Source organism: Mastomys coucha, unplaced genomic scaffold, assembly GCF_008632895.1.
Source record: "Mastomys coucha isolate ucsf_1 unplaced genomic scaffold, UCSF_Mcou_1 pScaffold5, whole genome shotgun sequence".
In the NCBI taxonomy this organism is placed as follows: domain Eukaryota; kingdom Metazoa; phylum Chordata; class Mammalia; order Rodentia; family Muridae; genus Mastomys; species Mastomys coucha.
This window is the reverse complement of record NW_022196911.1, coordinates 78,323,936-78,340,371: the sequence shown is the minus strand read 5'-3', so window position 1 is coordinate 78,340,371 and position 16,436 is coordinate 78,323,936. Positions and strand designations below refer to the sequence as shown.

Here is a 16,436-nt window from a genome sequence, read left to right as displayed (position 1 = left end):
GCAGGCATCCTGGTTTGAACCCTTATATCTGCCACTAAGAAACTGTGGGACCTCTGTCAATGAGATGCTGAACCCTTTTCTGCCTCAGTTTCCCCATCCGTTAAAATGGTGATGCAAATCGTAAGTATTTAGCCTTGCTTGCCCAGTTAATTCCTTGGATTAGTGATGAAAGCTGTTGATCTTCCCCAGCCAGTTTTCTGGCTCAGCTTATGGAGAAGAATCTGGGAGAGGAGGTGAGCTGAAAGGCAGGCTCCACGCCAGTGAGCACTGGGGAAGGGGCTCTTGATAACGAAGCTTCCTTTCTTGGCAACTCACACTACACACAGTGGGGAGAATCTGCTGGCTCCCCTAGAAACCGCTTTCCTGGGTTTCCTGAAAATCCGCTGATGATTTTTGTAAATTTGTTTAAGGATTAAATTAATAAGTCTCTTCTCCTTGGCTGCCATCAACACGCAGAACCCCGTGGTTCTCTGCTCCCACAAACAGCTTCTGAGGCTGCATGTGGAAGAAGAGAGGCTGCTTCAGAACCTCGATCCCGGGGACCTCCTGAAGTGTGAGTGCGCTGCCCTGCTCACCACCCACTTGCAGAAGCATACCATCAAGGGCCAGCACCCTGGCTAGCAGCTCTGTGAGAGCTGAATTTGTTCTTCTTTCTCCTCGAATCAGGGCTCTGGATCTTCCTGTCACACAGAAAGCTCCTTCTATGGAGGGTTAATATCCTCCCTCCCACCCCCACCCCCAGGGATGCTTTCAGGAGTTCCTCTCACATTCCCAGGAATGGAGGTAGAAAGGTTATCTAAACTTAATCGTAACCTCTTAGCTCAAAGATAACCATGTCTTCAGCCCCCCCATGGTGGGTGTGCACGAGTGTCTTTTGGGGTCCCACTGGCCACTTCTCCATTCCCTTACCCATCTCTCTCGGCCTGGCTCAGGAAACCCAGGGGCTGCCGTTTAGTGGGCCTGGCTGAAATAGGGCCAAGAAGCCCTCCTTTGCAGTCCCCTGCACAGGCTGAGAGCACACCACGGTTCCCAGGGAAGTTCATCTTCTCTGTCTTGTGCCTTTTCTGCTTCCTGCCAGCAGGCGAACTTCTTACAGAGTAATTGAAACTGGAGGAATGGCTGGCCACATCCATCCCGGAGCTGTGAGTGCAGAGCCTCTGATTAAGAGCCAGAGGGTTAACTCCTCACCATTCAGCATGTGGGCAGGTAGGGGCAGGGACCTCCTGTTCTCTCACCATCCCCAGCCAGCACTCTGTCTGGAAAGCTGTAAGAGAGAGTCTGAGAGGCTGAGGTCTAGAGCCCATCTGTCGGTCCAGCCTTGGCAACCCAGCCACGTAGCCTCTTCTAGAGAATACTGGAATCCCAAGTTCTAGAGGGTACAAGGAGCCAGGTCTAGCCTTCCTGCAGAAGTTTTGAGTGGGCATTCAGCCTGAGCTTATGTGTTTCCAGATACATAGAGCACCCCGCCTCCCCAATGCACAGTGGACCAACTCTACCTGTTATATTCTTTCTATTAAATTAAACCTGTCCTGTGATAACATCTTCCCACAGCATCTCTGGCCTTTGGAGATGTACAGATTAAAGCTCATTTGTCTTCTGTGGCTGGCCATCAAAGATTTAAGACCAGCTGTTCCTTCCTCGTTGAAGAACGCCTTCTCTCTGCTGTCCAGAGTTCCCATGGTTTGTTTTCACTGACATTCCCATCGACCCTGGAGTCAAAATATCTGGGTCCCTAATTGTTCTCATAGCAGCTTTATAAGCTCTTAAGTATAGCAGCTCAACTCCCTGAGACTCAGCTTCTGGGTCTGTGAAATGGGTACAGACTGGAGAATTGCACCCTTTGGGAATGGGGCCAGATGACTAGCCCAGTGTGAGATGCACAGTAGTTCTTCAAGACTGATGTCCTCTCCCTTCCCTTGATCCAGAAAGGCTTCCCATCCCTGCTCCTGACCCCACTCACCTAGTTAGACTTTCCCTCGTCCTCCCTGTCTTTCATGACTGAAGGATAGCATGTGTGGTCTGAACACAGTGCCCCCAAGGATAGCACTGAGCTTTCTTCAGCTGCTGAATCATGGTGTCTTCTTTGTCTGGCTTGGCCTTGAAGGGAGGATTCTTGAAGGGTGTGTTGGCACTGGTGGCCTCCTCCTGCTGCTCCGGGAGCCCCTGCAGTTCAGCAGGCACAAGGTATGTGGCTGCAGAGCTATTTCAAAGCTTCCTGTTTTTGAGGAGGAGGTTTTAATTATCCCCAGAGACAGGGACTGAATTACAGACCCCCCCATGGGCGCACAGCACGAACTGCTCATGGAACTGTACCCTGGTGAATTGCATGGTCCTGTAGAAAAAAATACAGGCTGCAGAGTGGACTTAGAGAGGCTGAGAAGTCTCAATGGCTTTCAGGCCTATGTGGCTGGAAATGGCAAGGCTCAATCAGTCCATACGTGGGAAGCACAAGGGTGGGGGGGGCGGTGATAGGTGTGCTTCCTTTCATTAATCTTATCCTACCCACTTAGGCGGGCCATGCTGGTGGTAGTCTGCCAATTTCACTGCCTGAATCCACTCTTCTTAAGCTCAGGTTGTTCTTTAACTTGCAACCTTCCCAACAGAGCTCTGATGGATATCCTGCCTACTAATGTCTTAATAGTGGGTGAGCCTGCTCTATAGCAAGAACTCTACCCCTTCCCCCCTGCAGTGGAAGACTTAATGATTGTAGACTCATCTTAACATTCAGTTCCATTTGGAGTTGGATCTGCTTCTCCAGCCCCTGGAAGCTGAGTTGACTTTGAGACACATTGGCCTACAGAATGAGGAGGCTTCTGGGAAGGATAAAACATGCTCTTGGGCTTGTTTCATCTTTGGCCATCCTAGGCGAGGTCCTAAGGCCACCGTGGACAGCCACCAATTGTAGCTCCTGGGACAAGAAGCTTTGAGCAGGAGACTGAGTCTGTCCCAGCCAATGGTCGGTGTCACTGTCTGTTGTAAGGGCAAGGTTAGCTTTACCTTCTAGGTCAGCATAATCTACAGTCAAACACAGCTCCATGAGAGATAGCAGCCACCTTGCTGGTTTATAGACTAGGAGGAAAGAAGGAACCGCAGTTGCTTGAGTCAGTCTAGTAGTTTGCGGGGGTTCCTCAGGAAGTGCTCTGAGAGTGTGGGGGTGGTACAGCAGAAGATGGGTAAAGACAGGTGTGTGAGGGGTAAATTTGAGGATAGCTATGACTCCCTCCATCTCCTAGGGAACTCTAAGATGCTTGTGTCCAGGAAAGGACCAAGTCTCAGATTGATTATAGGGAGAGGGTAAGAGCTGAGACCTACCCATTGAACTTTAATCTCACAATCAAATGGCTATTGGAGGCCGTGGGTGGTCTAGCTTTGTTTGGTCTGTCTGTACAGCAGCTTAGTCAGCCTGGGGCTAGAAATGACATACAAATGGAGGCATCGGAAGCTGTGGATACATCTGCAGGTGGTTTCTGGAGCTGACAGAGGAACTTGGCTGTAGTGTGCATTCATGGGCTTCAGACAGTAGGAATTTATTGAGCACCCAATGTATACCTTCTATAACTTCTAGAGCACAGAGATGATCAGGACAAGGCAAGTATATTTGTCCTTTGGAGACTTCCAGGGTAGGAAAAAACCCAGGAAAGCTTCATCGCACAGGGCTGCCACTTATGGACAGCTTTGAGAGCATGTGGGAGACATTTCTTTTTATATCCATCATCACTATAGGGATGTTGCTGGCCCTTAGGAGAGGGAGCAAGGTCACTAAAGATTCATCAATACATAGATTCACCAATACATAGATGGCCTTGTGTGGTGCCGAGTTATCCTTTATCCACATGAATTTCAAATATTTCAGTTGATATTCAGGTAGGTGACAACCTGTTGCTAATTGCCATGGCCAGGAACCTAACTCCGATTTATAAGGAAACATAAAGTATTTATGTTACAGATTCAAACACACACAGAGTTTCCCAGGAATGCCACCACTGTGCAAACTGAGAGACAGCTGCACTGGGCTCCTCTGCAGGTGATTCCAAGAATTACTCAGCATTCCTGGGAAATCTGCATTTGTGAAGGCAGCATTGTTTGTGTCCACTGAGTCTCTGCATTCGGGACAGGGTCCTTGTCCCTCATAGTGACTGAGCAGGCATAAATCTCTGCTTCCTCAGAGTCCCTCGAAGTGAAACCAGAACGTTTACATACTGAAACACAAATTTTAGTATAGATTATCTGCACTCAACTATTACCTTCTATCATAGCTAGGACATTATGTTGATTCATTTGCTGCTGATATGTCTAGGTCATTTATGCTAGATATGAATGTCATCTCAGGAAGGCAGAAGACCCTTTGCAAATGATTTGTTACCAAAGTGGGAGGGAATCTGATATGGCCAAGAGCTGCCTGGCATTTCCAGCTAACTTCACTGCTGCTCAGGGGCCTGGGGCTTTGGGGTTGGGGAGAGAGGAGACAGGGATGGCTTAGTGAAGGTGGGGGTTACAGGGCAAGGTTGGGGCATGCTTTACAGGGAAGTGACGTGTGAGCAGGTCTCAAAGGTCAAGTGTACAGAACATCTGTCATCCTAATATGGGTCTAAGGAGCAGATGAGCTCTCTAAGACCTCGCTACAAGCCAGTTACATGAATGGCTTCTTTGTTTTGTTTTGAAGGCAGGTTCTCATTATGTAGCCCTGGAACGTGCTATGTAAGTTGAGCTGGCCTCAAACTTGCATTCATCCTCCTCCTGCCTCTGCTTCATGAATGCTGTGGTTAGAGGCATGCCCATTGCGAGTAGTTCTGTTACATGATTGTGTTTGTTGCTTCACAAAGGAGCAAAGGGCAAATGGATTTCAGCAACAAAGGTGATGTAGCTGAAAAGTAGGTCACCTCCTTTGCAAACCTCTGTAGACCCTCTGCTACATGAAGGCTGTTGTAGGCTCTGCCAGTTAACAAGATGTGAACATGGTGGGCCCGGGAGAGAATGAGACAGACTTTCTCAGGAGGAAGCAAAGCAAACCGGAAGACAGGACATCCCAGCCTTCATATTGAGTACATCTGTAGAGGTTGTGTTGTGTACACCTGTCCTCTACCCACTGGTATTGACAGCACTCTTCCTTGCCTAGATGTGACATCTAGATGTGTCTCTAGATACTTCCTAGGTCTCCTGGGGGACAAAATGACCCTCAGTGGAGATGGCTGTTGCAAACCAATATGACTATATTAAGGACTGTTAGTACCATAAGATAACTTGGGAGGTAGGATGAGTATGAGCCTGGCAAGGGTGGGTGGTAAGGGTGTGTCTGAAGAAGTGGCTTTGAAGACAGGGCCTGGAGATAACTCGGTGTGAGGTAGGAATGCTTATCTTACCCACTTCTCGAGTGAGGAAACTGAGGCACAGAGAAAGCAGCAAGAGCAGAGGCCCTGAGGTTAGCCAGATGATGGTCAATGTGGCAGAACAGAGCACAGCAGATGTTGGAGAGGGTGGGGAAAGAGGCACTGGGGGTAGGGCAAGTCATACTGGCCTTGCAGTTGTATGTTCTGAACTCTACATGGGTGGCAGTCATCCCCCAGCAGCTGAGTCCCTCTCAGGAAACCACAGGGAGCTGAAGAGAGCTACCTGGTCCAGTTGGGGTCACTCCTTGCTTCTGGGGAGGGCAGCTTACTTCCCTAGCAGGTTGATTCCAGGATCTAAGGTTTGACTCCCTGTCTGGGACAGCTGTGAGAGTCTACCCATCATATATCTCCTATGGGCTCTGCTAAGCTATGGTGGCATCAGCAGTGTGGATCCTGAATCCTTCCTTCCCTCCTGGTAGGTCCTGAGAACACATCTGAATAAACTTCCCACATGCTTTGTGCTGTTATAGGTAGAGTCTCTCAGGGAACCTGATTGGTGGCATGACATAGTGTGCCATTCGGTTTTGTTTTGGTTACAGTGGGAAGCCACTGACCTATGGAGGTCAGGCATGATTCAGGCCAGCACATAAGTGAGGAAGGACCTATGAGCTCTAGAGCCCCTGGAAATGGGGTTCACATGGAAGGTTGGAGCTGGTCACTCTGAGACTTAGGAACCGGGTAGAGGAGCTCAGAAAGGAACTGAGAGGGCCTTGAGGACGAGGGAGACTCTGGAAGGGAGCAGACACTGAAGCGAGAAGCAGTGATATCGAAGGGGTGTGTCGAGTGCTCCTGAGAGCTCCACCAGGGTGGAGAGACTTTTAGCTGAGGCTAGGGGAAAGGCTGAGTCAGTGTATCATGGTTATGTGGGGGCATGGTCTTACCTTCTTTGGGTAGATATCCTCTTAACCCAGTCTCTGCTCTCATTCTGCATCCTTCCCTACCCACAACTGAAGGATGATGCCTGCAACAACTATGGGAAACTGGGCCCCATCCCAGGCTTTGAGATGAAAGACAATTGGGGTGGGGACTCATTTGGAAGCAGGTTTCTGGATCTAGGTGTCCCAAATTCGGCTTTCTGACAAGACTTTCTGCTAGATACTCTCTGTCCCACCCTGGTCTCTTGTCTCTCAGTCTGCAGGGCTGGAGCCATTTTGAATGTTTACCACCTGCACAAACTAAAGCCTCTAGGCACAGGAGTGTCTCACTGTGGGGTGGGGTGGGCTGGATGCCCCACAGCCCTCCCACTCCTCTCTGCTCACAGCAGCTTGACTTCTCAGCTACAGTGTGAAGCCAAGCTCAAAGAGGATGCATAGTATGGTCATGGGTCACACGTGTCCCCTAACCTGGACAAGGAGTGGCTTTATCCCCAGCCCTGCTTCCTGCCCAGGCTTGGAGGGAGGCCTATGGATTTTTCTGAATCTTCCCTTGAAAAGGTATGTTTGGAAATAGCTTCCGGACTCCAAACCTAGTGTTGTCTGCTACATAGAGCCTCAGTCTCCTTATTTGGTCAGACATTTTGCTGTTAACTGAGAAATTTCTTTTGTGATCATTGCTTTCAGGTACCTTAGGATTCATGCTCAGGTTGCTGTGGAGGGCATGGGACGAGGATATTGGAAGAGCTTAGTCCCTACCTACTGGCTCGGATTCATACCTTTAGATCAATTCCAGGTGTGCCTGGTTCCATGGCTCAGAGTTTAACTGTTCGGCTGAAAAAAAAAAATCCTTTTCTCTTGCAATGTTAAACTTGGTCCTATCGGCCAACCACACCATCTGTAGCATATTATGAACTAATTAAAAATAAACCTGTAATTACCTTGTTAATAGAGCAATTATATTACATTGTAATTTTTGTGTTAAGTATTAAATTGTTAAGTGTTAAGATGTAATATATACCACATTTTATTTTATTTTATTTTTTTGTAAGCCAATTTTGGCAAAATCTTCATTGTTTTAACACAATGGCAAGCTTGAACAAGTGGCCTCCAAGGGACGCTGTGGTCACAGGATCTTCTTCTAATCCAGTTGGGAGGCTGGTTGGGAGGAGGGAGCAGTTGTGTTTATTTCTCGTGATTCTTCTCAATTACTTTTTCCTGGCAAAGAGCTGTCCTTCGCCAGAGCCTGGAAGTCCATGGGCTATCGAAGAATTTATGAAGTCAAAGAGGAAGGAAGCCAACAAACAGAACAGAGGCCTGACTCTGCAAGTTCTCCAGGGGTTTTTAGATCAGGTCAGAGGTCAGTTGGTGGAAGACTTAAGCTCAGAGGACTGGGACGTGTGTGTGCGTGCGTGAGTGTGCACATGCATGCATGTGCTCTCTTTCACTTGCTTGTACAAGAGAACACCCAGATAGGCACAGGTTGGGTAGGGCTCAGTTAGGGTAGGAGAGGTGACATATAGTCAAGACTCAGTACCAAATAATCCAGGGGCTTCCTGGAGACAGTTGTCTTCCTATCTCGGGTGGGCCCAGAGAAGACAGTAAGACCCTCTTTTAGCCTTACTCCTCAGACATATCTCAGTCTCTTCTTACTTCCCCCTACAGGGTATACCACTCCTGCCCTTGCTAGCCTACCCCACCCTCACCTCCACCTCCACCCTGACTCCAAAGAACAAGGGACCCAAGAGAAATCAGCTTCACCTAAGCCCAGGATCTGGGAGGGACATGAGTCGCTGCCCTGCCAATCTCCTGCCTCCTTACAGGTGATGGCATTGAGGCCAAGAGACTGCCCACTCTGGTATTTCCTCCAGATTCCTCTCTCACCATTTTGGGAATAAGATAGGGAATAAGGCTGTTAGACACCACACAGGCTCTCTTGGAGTTTTGGATCTCTACAGATAAGCGTGTGGGGTGTAGGTTCCCCTAACCCATTCTCAACCTGCTTCCTGTGTTGCATTGTGCTGCCAGCCCTCTACTGAGAAAAGTGACTATATAGTGATGGAGGTGACCTCTACCCCCTTTCCCAGATTCTCTGACCCATTTTGTTTCTGGAGAAGAAAGCTGAGATCAGAAAGGGATAGTGACTAGCCCAAGTTGCCCAGCAGGCCCCAGGAGTCCTGTTTACCCACAGCAACTTCTGTGTGCTCACTGGCCTTACCTACCGAGGGAGGAACCCAGCAGCCTCTCTCCAGTGAGGTGCCCCAACCCTACCACCTGCCTCTGCCTTGCCTCTGCCCATACAAGTCCTCTCCTGCTTCTTCAAAGACAAAATTATGGACCCTAAGTCTCTACTGGAGTCCAAGGACAGTGATGAGACTGTCATAAAGCACCTGGCAGGTACAGGGCTCAACCACAGCAATGTTCAGTGCATCAAGGTCAGAGACATGCAGAGAGCATTGAACCATCCCCTCAGATTGGTTTTAGGGTCAGGAAGCCTTAAGGAATTGGCTCAAAACTACCTGGGTTCAAGTCCAGGCTCTGCCACAACCTGGCTTTTGGGTTGGACTGTTAAATGTTCTACAGGCTTCTGAATGGATTGGGAGGGAGGGTGGGGAGGGGGGAGGCATTTTGGGAGGTTCTGAAAACTTTAGGAGGTAGGACCCAGTAGGAGGAAGTAGGTCACTGGAGGAGTCCCTGGCTCCTTCTTTCCCTCTGATTCCTGTAACACCATAAGGGGAAGATTTTCTCCTACCACACACTTCTTATTCCATGCCTGTGGCTACAGCCATTCTCACAGACCACAGCCCTGGTAAACTATCACACTGGGTGGTCCAAGGCAGTAAGTGACCCTCCAGAGACTTACTTGTAGTAAGGAAATATTGAACTGAACTTTGTAGCTACACTGCTAAAGGAGTGATCCTTCCCAGGACATGACAGGAACTGGCAAAGAGAAAGCTAGGACCCATGGAGATTTTGACCTCACACAGGGAATTAGGGGCATGCTAGTTTGTATCTGTTAGACACAGGCTCATGTGGAGCGCAGGCCACACCCTCCTTCCTCTTCTGGAACTAGATTCTCTGTCTGCCAAGTGAGCTTTAAGAAGGCTGCTTTCTTTGATCCCTTGCTGGGTGCTTCTGGGAAAACACACAATGTCAGTGGTTAGTAGTGTTGGGGATGGGACCCAGAGTTGACTCTAGGCAAACACTGAGTCACTCAGTCCCCATAAACCAATTATAACACTTAGGGTAGACTATTATGGGCTGGGTTCTGTGAAAGGAGCAACGCGGTCTCAATGGAGTCTTTCTGGAAGTAGCTAGTATTGGGATCAGAGCTCCCCGACCTGCCCCTGGCTCAGACACCATCACTCCCTAGACCAAGTTCATACTGAGAAGACTCTGGCTGCTGTGGTCCCTGCTTTGCAGAGGTGTAGTTCTGAGAGTGACCCCTATCCTTCCTTGTCTCAAGCAAGCAAGGCTGAGTGGGGAAGCACAGTGGATGGAGCCTGAAGCCACAACAGCATTTACTGGGTTTTAAGTAATATCTCCCAGGCATGTCGACTTCTCAGAGGCTTCGACGTCTGCTTTCTCAGAATCGGTATCCTCAGGCGATGCTCTCTACTTTGGCTTCCTGTGGAGCAGCTGAGCAGCAGGAGATGGAAGGAACATGAGCTGCAAAGACAGAATGTAGTGACCCTAAGAGAGGAGGCACAGTGTTGGTGGACAAGTGAATGAAGGTCACCTCCAGGCATGGAAGCATCTGGTTTATCCATCCATCCAAACGAACCCAACCTCTCCTCTGTGTGTTGGTAAATACCCATAGAATCAATGACCGCCACATGACCGGTCCCCAGCCAGCAGGCGGCTCTGTACACTGGGAAGAGCATCAGTAGCCTGCAGAGGGAGTTTTGTAAAATGCATGTGCCTTATGGATGTAGGGCAGCATACTGCTCTTCTCATTATTTTACAGCCCATGATGTTTACAGGAAGCACTGTCCACCGTAAGGCAACAGGAGGGAGGAGCCCAGTATAGGAAAGCATGAAGAAAGATCTTAACTATTTGTCTCAGGCCGTTTCACACATACCACCCCATGCCCTCTGCATAAAACCCTTTCAGTGTAAGAACTAATAGCTGCCTTTTCAAGCTAGGAGGATGACTCAAGAGGTGAGCTCCCTAGAGGTCACAAAGCAAGGCACTGAATTTTGGACCAGATCTGTCTCAATGGGTTGGATCTTAAGAGCTTTTGCTCAATCTGGTGTGTTGGCAGGGGCAGGGGAAAGGGGGTAGCCAGTTAGCCCTTGTCTTAGGAGCAAGGTTCTCACTCTTTAGCACAATCCAGAGCTAGCCCAGGCAAGGGTCAGCAGCAGGTAGCTGGCAAATCAACTGTGGAATGAATGAGTGACTGAAGGAGAAAATGATTCAGGAGGCAGGTTGAAAGGGAAAGTCTCCCAGGGGTAGGGGAGACCCCATGCCTGAGTTCCCCCTCCTCCCCTCCCTATCCCTTCTTTCCCTTCAACCTGACTCCAAGTGGCAGATTTATTAGTTTTAATTAACAGCCCAAATGCTGGGAAAACGTCCAAATTCCAGCTCTCGCCATCACTGGGTTTCCATGGGAAATGGAAGGAGGGGGAGGGTACCAAGAATAGCAGCAAAGAAGGGACTGTCAGAGAGACCACCTCCCCTACCTGGACCCAGCCTTGGAACCTGACCTTGGAACCTGACCTGGCCTAACATAGCTGGGGCTGGGGCTGGGGCTGGGCTAGGGCTTTGATAGCTGCTTGGAGGGGTAGACCCAGGTTAATATTGGGCCATGGTGACTTCTACGAGTATTGTTGCTACTCTGGACCTCATCCAAGCCACAGGACATCTCTGGGGTTCTGTGCTGCTCATCTGTAAAGCAGAGTGTAGCTGAAAGCCCTGTAAGGGTCCTGGTAGCTTGGACTTGTGATTCTAAGTTCCTTGTAGATCTTTTAGCTGGCAAGCATCCCTAACTCTTCCCCTTTGGAAACAGTGGAGTCTTCCCTTGGGCTATGTGCCTTCTGGGGGAGCTCCTCCAGGCCAGAAGTAGTCCTCCATCCATTGTCCAGGTTCAAGGCTCACTGAATGTGATGGAATCATGATCATTTTTTGAAGTCTGTCTATCTCAGCTTGGCCTTGACTCCAGAGCCCCTGCGGGAAGGGAGTCTCAGGCAAACCCTGAGGTTTGCTGGCTGCTCAAAGGCTCAATGCCTGCTGCTTCAGTGTGTGGAAGCAGGGGAGTGGAGGCAGTGCAGACCCAATGTGATAGTGTCCTGCAACCCTCATATGGTCATCAGCACGAGACTGTAACCATGAAAGTTAGGAGCTATAGGGAGGGCTTTACCTTCCCTGGTGACAGGGGAGGGAGGATCTTCTCAGAGCACTAGACAGAAGGAGAAGCTTCTTCAATGGACGGTGACTAGCAGTAGCTGCTGGCAGAAATCCCAGAGGCTGGCCACGGTCCTGTGAAGGAAGCTCTTTAGATTTCAGTCCTAGTCTTTCCCCTCAGCTCAGGCTCCTTATCCTCGGCTCAGCTTTCTTTCATGCTGGGCAGAAATCATGCAAAATTATTCAGCTAAAATCATCCAGCAGGAAAGATACCATGAACAATCATGGTTTGCTGCTGGGAAGCTGTGGCCTTAACTTAGGCTGGGCAGCGGGAGCCAGGGCCGCAGGAGGCTGGCATGTTTCAGTCATTTGCAGAGATGGAAGATGCAGGGTCCCTGCCGGGTCTCCCCTCATCCACGCTCAGCCCAGAGCAGGGACAGGAGTGGAATGGCCAGGTAGTCAGGCTCCCTCTTAGTGCCAGGCTTTGTGGGTATTGTCAGCAAGGGCTCCAGGCTTCTCTGAGTTCCAGCTCCACCAGGCTGGAGTCACGGATCTGAGCAAAGGGATTTAGGTCTTCAAGCAGCACGTTTCCATCTGGGATCTGGGGCTGAAGGGGAAAGGAGACAGGGGAAGAAATAAAGAGGAGAAGCACGAAGGAAGAAGTAGAAGAAAGCTTGGGAGCTGAGCCTGAAATACAAGTCCCTGCTTGGCACCTGGGCTACATGGAAGCCTACCTTTTCTGATCTGACATTCTTCCTTCCAGTTCACTCTGCCTTCCTCTTAAAGGCAAACCACTGACTCCCTGCAACCATTTATCTTATCTGCCTGTCATTCCTTAGCACCCTGCCCCCCACCCTCCCAGACAGAGCAGGAGCAGTGAGCAGGCTGAATCCCTCCCTTGATTCCTGCTGATACTCAGCAAGAAGAGACTGACAGGCCCCTGTTCAGGGTGCACTTCCCAAGGCCTGTGCTGGGAGCCCTGGGCATGACTTCACCAATCCTAGAACGGCACAGATGGCTCAGGTCCCACCAGTGTCTCACTGACCCTTCAGAACTCCATATGAAACCCCAGGAGGAAAGAAACCCACTTGGCTTCTAGAACCATTTCCAAGTCAGGCAATAAGGCTCCACAGTATGGGTGGGCTAAGTTCAGGGGACTCTCCTGCACACGTGTGAACAGGAGGCCTCCCCTAGTGCATTCACCGACTGTGCCAGGGTGCTAAGCCATGGAAAAGGCACAAGAAGGTCATCATCAGAGCTTCCTCTAGCATTGGGCTGGTCTCCATCCACACAGCACCCACACGCTCCTGTCCCCTTCCTGTTATTTTAGGATGTGGCTGGACAGGACAGTCTCATTCCTCCGCACACAGTGAAACCAAGGCCCTAGAGGGGTGGGACTGTGTTTTGCTTTCTGCTTAGTTCCAGGAGGCTGGCCTCAGTACAGGACAGAAAAGAAGCCAGCAGTAAAGATTGGGATAGGGCCTCCCTGGGACAAGGAGGTGTCTGGCACTGCAGTGGAACACGTGGACACCCCTGGCAGGCAGACATCATCATCCTGCTTCGGGAACCTGGGAGATTCCCAGGGCGTTCACTTTATACAACTCATTAAGCTCCCCATTTATGGGTTATTCAATTTTTGGTATTTGTGTTATATTTCACAATAAAAAAGGTTTAAAAACTCTAATAAATCTCATAGAAACCAATTACACATACAAAGCATTTGTGGGAGCCCAGGAGGCATGCAGGCAGCCTCACAGTGCTAAAGCCCCAGTCCTTTCCTCTCCTGTCCCGGGAGAGAAGCAGACAGTGAGTAGGATGTCCACGGAGAGACCCACACTACAAGAGTGTGGTGGGCAGTATGGCCCTGGGCTAAGGCTGGTAAGGATGCCGGAAGGCTTGGAGGCATGGTCACAGCTTGGAGGCTGTGTCCTTGAGTCTACCACATCACTGCACCCCCAGCGCAGCAGTCACTGGGGGTCTGTAATCAGGGTCTCCTCCAAATATGTCTTGTCTTCCTGCAAAACAGGAGGGCCAAGGTGGGGGCATCATTTCTGGATTCTATTCACTTAATTGAGTCTTGAACTCTATAGTTCCAGAGTGGTCATCCTTCCTTCCCAAGACCTCCCAGCATTCAGTGAAGATCTGAACTGAGGACCTCTCAGGCAGATAGTTCTCCCCAACTCCCTTGCTCTTGGCCAGGTCCCCTTCAGGACGTAAGGCCAGCTTGTCCTGGAAAGGATGTGTGGCTCTCTGTTGCCAGTGGTGATACAGCGCTGGCCCCAAACACTTGCGACTTCTAAGTTTGCTGAGATTTAAGGCCAGTGGCGGCTGGCCTCCATCTCCCCAGGCTGCAGGCAGGAGGAGGGGTGTGATTCATCTCTCCTCTCCTGGTACTTAATAAGAACAGGGCTATAAATGTAACCGGCCGTTTACGAGCCCCACCGGCTGCAGCCTCTTCTGTCAGAGGTAGCTGTTGTATGGGCTCCCCCAGCCTGATCCTCGGCCCCTGGAAAGGGGAAAAGATGCTCCTGGGGCCGTTCTACCTCCACCTTTGGTCCTGCTGCTCCAATTCCCTTAGAGTTCCTTTCCTCTCTGCTAAAGTAAGTGTGTGTGTGTGTGTGTGTGTGTGTGTGTCTAAGGCAAACCTAGCCCCTTGACACCATGAGGCATTGCCAGTCCAGAGAATCTCACATCACACACAGAAGCAGTGGGCATGCTCTGTGCTCAAGCCTTGCCAGAGGTCTCCCAGGTCACAGGACCTCTACTGTGAATTTGAGGTCTGCTGAAGGTAGGCTTCTGTGATAGCCCTGCCAGCAGCAGCTGCAGAGGACAACACAGCCTCAGCTTCCGCCTAGGAGCAGGAGGAACCAGCTGTACCTACTGCTTTTTTTCAGAAAGACCAGGAAACTTGAGACTAGCCATGAGAGCTGTATAGCAGCTGGTCCCACTATCCATGCATGGAGCCTCACCCTGGTTAGCTCTCTAAGTCCACCACATCCTTTCCCCCTTCGCTGTTATGACTCTGTATAGTGGGGCAGCCCAGCTGCTGGGTCGGACTTGCTGAGGCCCAGTCATGAAACACATACCTGCTGTCTTCAGGAGAAGGTGTTGGATTCCTTCCCAAACCCTGCAGGTTTGGGATGTGCACTCTTAAGCAGCTTTCACCACCTCTCTGAGCACCACCTGGATCATCTACAAGATGAGAGGAACAGCGCCTACCCACCACACCGGCTGGTGATGCTTTGTCGAAGACAGACTGAGACAATTGGCATGCGTCGCCCACACAGAGCCTGGCATGAATAGATGCTCTGTGCTCGTGAGTTTCCTTCCTTCTTACCTGGGCCACAAAAATAGAGGAGGCTTTTGAGGTGTGTGGGGGGAGTGACGAGGGGTGGGGAGCCGCACAAAAAGGAGAGCCCACAAAAGATACAGACTTTGGGAGCTGGCCAATCAATGCTGGCATAAGCAGACCCAGGCTATCATTGCTTAACCGATTTTGCAGGGAAAAAACATCAAAGGACGGCAAGAAATGAAAAACAAACAGAACAAAACCAATACTCATTTATCTAAAACTAGTTTGCTGTCAAGGAGGGGCCGGTGCCTTTGCCCGAGGATCCATCGATTACAACTGCAGAGAGAGGAGACGGGCAAGAGGCGTGCTCTCTTCCCCAGATTTTACAGGACAGGGAGAAAGACGGAGAGAGTTTCTGGTGAAGACTCAAGAGAGGACCGCAGGCAGAGGAAGATAAAGATGTCAGGCAGCTCCGGGAGATGAGCGCTCTTCTTGTTTGGCTGCCAATGTTTCACCCAGCATACAGAGGTATTATACATCTGCGTAAAAGTTTGGGGGGTCCAGCAAAGCAGAGCCAATCGTTGGCCCCCACAGCAGGGCTGCCATGAGCTGCTGAGCATGCGTTGCACTGCACAAAGCCCGGAGGAAAGTGGGGACTGAAATCTAACCTATAGCTCATTCTGTAGCAATGGTTCTCAGCCTTCCTAACGCTGAAACCCTTTAACATAGTTCCTCATGTTGTGCTGACCCCCAAACACAATGTTATTTTGTTGTTTCTTTATAACTGTAATTTTGCTACTGTTATGGGCCATAATGTAAATACCTGATATGTGACCCTCAAAAGGATTTGTGACCTACAGGTTGAGAACTTCTGCTCAGAGCACGATCCCTGATTCCCTGAAGAAACAGCTGCACTTCTCCTCCCCGACCCCCCTGCTAGCATGTGCAAAGTATCCTGGGGGTTAAGTTATATCTTAGTTAGGGTTTCCATTGCTGTGAAGAGACACCTTGACCATAGCTAGCAACTCTTTATAAAGGAAAACATTTAATTGGGGCTGGCTTACAGTTTTAGAGGTTTAGTCCATTATTATCATGGTGGGAAGTGTAGTAGCATGCAGGCAGACATGGTGCAAGAGGAGCAGAGAGTTCTACATCTTGATTCGAAGGCAGCAGGAGACTGTGTGCCATAAGAGGCATACCTTGAGAACAGGAGAGCACAAACCCTGCCCCCATACTGACACACATTCTCCAACAAGACCACACCTCATAGTAGTACCACTCCTATGGGCCAAGCACTCAAACATACGAGTCTGTGGGGCCAAATGGATTCAAACCACCACAAGGTGTTCCTGTCTCTGGACGATACCAAAAGAGTCTCTGCATAGAAGATGAGTTTGTTTGGACTCTGGGACATGGGGAGAGAGCTTATCCCACTGCAGTCCACTTGTGTCTCTTGCTGAGATTAAGCTGCTCCAGGGTGAGGTAGAGTCCCCATCTTCTGGAACTGTCTATCTTATCCCTAGCTCTGGACACTCAGGAGG

At 50.0% G+C, this 16,436-nt stretch overlaps 1 long non-coding RNA gene across 2 annotated transcripts; it reads left to right on the top strand.

The window, feature by feature from the left end:
* The first annotated feature begins 4,886 nt into the window (after positions 1 to 4,886).
* LOC116078243 lies at positions 4,887 to 7,216 on the top strand. 2 transcript variants are annotated; one of them, XR_004113462.1, is made up of 3 exons: positions 4,887 to 5,089; positions 6,665 to 6,820; positions 6,947 to 7,216. It is a non-coding gene; the product is annotated as an uncharacterized LOC116078243 (long non-coding RNA). The 2 variants fall into 2 exon arrangements; XR_004113461.1 differs by lacking the exon at positions 6,665 to 6,820.
* The last annotated feature ends 9,220 nt before the right edge of the window (positions 7,217 to 16,436 follow it).